This window comes from Zingiber officinale, chromosome 3B (genome assembly GCF_018446385.1).
Source record: "Zingiber officinale cultivar Zhangliang chromosome 3B, Zo_v1.1, whole genome shotgun sequence".
NCBI lineage: Eukaryota > Viridiplantae > Streptophyta > Magnoliopsida > Zingiberales > Zingiberaceae > Zingiber > Zingiber officinale.
Window position 1 is genome coordinate 101,963,787 of NC_055991.1, and position 6,150 is coordinate 101,969,936.

Below are 6,150 nucleotides of genomic sequence, written 5' to 3' on the forward strand. Positions count from 1 at the left end.
ATACTATTCTGCAGTAAGCTACAACATCAACCTACAAACTTTAGAAATAAACTAAACCCTCTCTTGTACCTTGCCCAACAACAAGATTCCAAACTAATCATCCTCTTTCTTTCTTTAGGCTCACGGTAGTAAAACTCCTAACTCAATCATCCTTCTGATCAGTACCACAGTAAATAAACAAGAGAAACCAAAGTGCTACTAATAAGGAAAAATTGTCACTGAAAACCTAAATTCAAATCCGTTCTTCATGCTTACTGAACTAATTTGTCTCTTCTTTCTTTAGGATTCACGACAGCCAACAAAAACCAAGTTTTCTTCACGGTAAAACTCAAGAAAACAAGAAGACAGCAAAGCAAAAATCGGAACAACTCTTACCGCAAGTGAGTAGCAACTTACCTCTTGTTCTTTGACTCACAACCGAAATAACTTCTAGGGTTTCGGCGAGCTTGAGATCCCAGCTCTTCCTTGCACCCACGAGCTCTCCTTGACGAGAGGGACTCAGGTCCGAGAAGAGCTCGCGGAAATCCTCTTTGGCCGGCCGCCGGAGAAGCCCCAACTCCCTGCTGCCTCTTCGCCCGAGAAGAGGAGCGTCGACGCGCCGTGCGTGAGAGAAAGGGGAGGAAGTTAGGTCACGGGTAATCAATCAAACCCTAAGTTCTCCTCTTTTATAACTTCAATATTCGGTTAACTTCTTTAAATAAATTTTCTATCAATTCTAAACAGAACCGACGGTCTGAATACTTGGTCAGCAGCGGTTTAGCGCGAGTTAAAGGTCACGTGTTCGAACTCTGCTCGGCTCCCTTTTATTTTGGTATTTTTGTTCCCACAAACTGCTTATATACATTTTATTCCATACTTTATTAACAAAACTCTCGCAGATCGGTTGGTTGGCTGAGTTTGGTTAAAACCTGGTTCGGGTCTGAGGTCTTGGGTTCAAAACCCGGCTTCAACATTTTTTATTTTATTTTATTATATATTTTTTTAAACTTCTTCCTCTTGGTAAAAATACCAAATGAACTCCAAAAATTACGTAAAAATACTCTAAAAATTCCTAAAAATCTCTAGAATATTTTAAAGGTATTTCTAAATATTTTTGAATTATTTTTGGGGCTCAAAATGAGGAAATTTGGGTCGTTACAATTCCACATACCTTATAAAAAGTTCGTCCTCGAACTTAGAATAATTTTGGATATTTCTATCTCATACTGTCCTCACACTCCTTGGTAATTTCCTCATACTTCTGATTCCAAATGACTTTCACTAACGATACTCTTTGTTCCTTAATCTCTTAACTTCTCGGTCCTCTATCATTCATATCGATTCATACCCATTAGTGGTCTTTGGAAGACTTGATATCTTCTCTATCCTTTCTAAACATACTTATGTATATACGAATATAAGAGAAACAAAACTAAAATTATCTCTATTCTTTCTAAGCATATGTATCAAAACATAGAAAATTAAAACATGAATTTTCTTCTTACTTAACCGCATATAAGCAGATACTCTATACCGCAATTAATTAGCATAAAAGAAAAATTAAATACTTTCTTACTTGAAGACGGCAAGGATGGTGCTGATGTGTGATGCTGGAGAATGAGAACTGCTCTGATACCAACTGTAACGACCACCCTTCTTACTACTACTACCTCTAAGGATGACCGTTACTTATCTACTAACTCTACTTAACCGGTATAATTAAAATCCTCGAAGAAACCCTACCGAAAAATTCCGGCAGAGTCTCCCCTGTACCGGTGACCATAATCATTAATACATGACATAATATACTGTAACGCCCACCCTTCTTACCCTAGGGCGGCGCTACGTTCATACACTACTTACGTACATGCTTCAGTTATACTATGGCAGCGGAAGAATAAAAAAAATTTTCTTTTTAAACATTCATTTTATAACATGATATCACAGATTAAATGTGCATATGTTGATTCTTATAACTAATCATATTAATTTGCCCGGATCGTTCTTGCCGAGCCACCACCACACACATCACTATTTGCTCCTCCTGTTGCTCCTCTAGCTCATCCAGCTTCTTTATCTGCGGTACAAGGAAAGTAAGCTGTGAGCACTCATGGCTCAGTAAGTTCCTTTCCTACTCACTAAAACCGAATCATCATATATTAATATCGTGCGTAGTATCATAAGCATATAACATACAAGAGTATCATATTCATATCATAATATCACATGGCATTATATCCAATCATCAGGTAATTTAAAGCACATATGTAGGCAATGCATCATGAATTTGAAAACTTATACTTATAAATACTTGAAATTAATATCATCATTGAGGGGATCCCGGTTTGTACCACATACATCATGCGCGCGCTTCTTAAGTAGGTCCAAGGTAGCAAGTCTTGAACCCTACCATACATACATACTAGGCCCGAGTCTTACTCCATCGACCTAGGGCATTCAGAAGCCCATTACTGACGAGGCCTGAGTCTTATTCCATCGACCCCGGGGCGTTTACGGAGCCCACCCTTGGTACAAACCATACAAAATAACATATCATGCATAACTATCATATCATGTCCTTAACAATCTTTCATGCATTTCCTTTTTCGTTTCTTTTCATTATGTATAGCATTTCCTTATGCTATCACATATAATTTCATTCCTTCATTATGTATAGCATTTCCTTATGCTATCACATATCATGGTATATTACATAACATAGTTTTATTTCTTCATTATGTATAGCATTTCCTTATGCTATCACATATCATGACATATTACACAACATAGTTTTATTTCTTCATTATGTATAGCATTTCCTTATGCTATCACATATCATGGCATTTACATAACATAAATTTCATTCTTTTCTCATTATGTATAGCATTTCCTATGCTATCACATATCATGGCATAACATAAATTTCATTCTTCTCATTATGTATAGCATTTCATATGCTATCACATATCGTGGCATTTACATACATTTCATTCTTCTCATTATGTATAGCATTTCATATGCTATCACATATCATGGCATTTACATAAATTTCATTCTTCTCATTATGTATAGCATTTCATATGCTATCACATATCATGGCATTTACATAAATTTCATTGCATAACATTTCCTAGGTTTCTTTCTTTCCTTTTTTTTTCTTTTATTTCCTTCACATGGCCGAAACCTACCATTCTTTAGCTAGGTTTTTAAGTAGTCTAAAGCATGAAAACCTAAGTGAGTTTCATGGTAAAATTTACTAAGAAACAAACATATAAATTTAGTTCATGAACAACTTGGCCGAAACATACAAATCTTTTAACATCTTTGTATCCTACCTCATGAGCATGTTTATTTAAATTTAAGGGTATTCCTAACCCTAAACCCCTTCTTGGCCGAAACATATGGGTGGGTTTCCTTTTAGTTCAAACATCTTCTAAGCAAGAAAACTAATTACATGGTCCCTAACATTTCTTAGGAAGAACCTTGTACTAGTTGAGTAAAACAATGAATTTCTCTAGCCTCTTAAAAATATTTTTGGCCAAAATTCTAGGGTTGAATGCTCCTCTTATCAAGCATCATATAGGTATAAAAACATGAAGAAGAATCCTTTTCCATGGCATAGAAAATCTATCATTTAGTGAAAACTAGTTAAACATCACTCGATTTCGAAAGCTCTTCTTAACCGAATTTTCTCATACTTGTTTCTAGGTTTTAAAATCCTCATAAAATCATAAAAACATGTAAAAAGCCTTGTACCACAGGTGAGGGGAAGCTTACCTTCTTCGCTTAAGTTTCCTAGAGTTGAGAGCTTGCTTGGACCTTTCTTCCTTGCTTGCTATGATCGGCACCAATGGAGGAGAGGAGTGGCTAGGTCTTTTGGTGGAGAGGAGGAAGAAGAGGCTTCTTCCTCTTTGTGTTGCTCGGCAACAACAAGAAAGAAAGAAGAGGGAGGGAGTGAGGAGGAAGAGGAGCTTCCTTCCTCTTGTGTTGCTCGGCAACAAGAAGAAAAGAGAGGGAGGTCTCGGCACAAAGGGAGGAGAGGAGGATGAGTGGGTTGAGGATGAAGTTGAAGCCCCCCTCCATGCCTATTTATACTAAAAGGAGGGGAGGGAACTTGACTTGATTCATCCTCCCTATTCATTTCTCCCCTTAAATGACAAGAATATTCTAGAGATATGCCTCTTGAGTTCTCTCTTTTCTTTCCCTTAATCTCTCTTTTTTTTCTCCTTTAATTAAAATTCCTATCTCTCCTCTTACAATATTCTCTCCTATCCCACTTGGTTAATACATGCATGCATCCACAAGAGAACCAAGGTTCAAAACTTGGTTATGTATATTTTTATTTCTTTTTACTTCCTTTTTCTTTTAAGTAAAAAGAATCCTTTCTTATTCTTAACTACTTAATCCTTTCTCTCCTTATCAATAATTCTCCTATCCCCTTTGGTATCCTATACATGTTCTTTACAAGAGATCCAAGGTTCAATCTCTCTTCTAACGTTTTATTTTCTTTTATACATAATAATTCATATATTACCCTATTATGCATTATGCATAAATATTTCATACATGTATTCATATTTCTTCCTTTTGTCTACATTAATTCCATACATTATAAATCATACATAGATGATTTATATTCTCAACTTTATTTTCTTTCATAATCATCTAAATCCTTCCCATCGTAACATTCAACGTAGACTATCTACACATTCTTTTCATTACATTCGTACTCTCATTGCCCTTACTTTATCTAGGCTTTCTAGGGGTGTTACATATACACAGCCACAGGCGGCTGGAACACATATCAAACACACAAAAGGAATAACATCACCACGCAGTTTAATGAAATCAAATCATGCAAGTAATAAATAGCGGAAACAAAATAAAAACATACAATTAACTAACAGCGGAAGACTAAATGACTCATCTAATACATTCTTAATAAATGGCAATCTTAATAAATTCTTAAACTAAGTCCCAAGGCTTCCATAGTCCTGGCATCACACATCCTTCGAACACCTCCTTGCCGCCTTCCTTTCTATATCTTTTCCTTTCCTGTATCTGCAGTAAGAGGAAGTGTAGTCTATAAGCAAAATTTGCTTAGTAAGCGCTATCTAACTCACAAAATCACGAATGTGCATGTATACGAAAAGAACTAGAAACTATATGCTCTAAAAAGAAATAAAGCATAAACATAACTGCTCATGTCAAACTAATAGCGAAGAAAAGCTAAGGAATCTACTCATGTAATTCTAATAGCTAATCATGCTACTCATCTAATAGGTAAACATGAAAACTACTTATCCACTAGATAAACATGGTAGAATAAAGAACTAAACTTACTGATTTTTAGAACTATATGAAACTTATTTCATTTGTTCTAACTTAATCTTTAATACTTTATGTTTATGTAAAACTCGTTTTACTTGTTCAAAAACTTATACTTATAATACTTCAAAATAATAATCAACTTCTTCTTGGGCCCGGCAACTGTGCTTTTACTTTTGTAATGGCCCGACCAATTCGGCGGCCCATTTGGCGACCCTATGGTCGTCGACCGTCGACCGTCGGCCGAGCCGTTACTACTAGGTTATCTAAACCTAGGGACGACTATGGGAGCCCAGCCCAATGACAGAGAGTCCAACACAGTGTCACTGATAAAAGTAAAATACTTGTTATCTTTTAATACTTCTATATAATGCCTCGGCATTTTCTTTAGCACTTTGTGTGTCAAAATCCCTAAAGTCTTGACTTTGCGATCTATTTAAGGCCTTGGCCTTTTTTTCTTTCTTTTCTTTTTCTTTCTGATATTTTCCTTAAACTCTTAAAAAGAATATAGGCATGCTACAACAGAATTAAATCAAAGGAAAGAAAATCTGACTTCTATAAGCATACTATAGTAGAGACAAATCAAAAGAAAGCATATCTAACTTCTTCAAACATGCTACAACAGATTTAAAACAAAGGAAAATAATTCTGAAATCTTTAAGCATGCTAAAATGAAAATTGATCAGATTTGTTATAATGCAAAGGAAACCCAAAACTGCAACGTGAACTGACATAGTTGTTCCTACTCATTGGAGCTACATAAACTTGAAAACTGCATGCATAAAACTAATAAGGAAGGATCTATATCAAACTAAGCAATGGAAATGCTAACAGCACAAAACC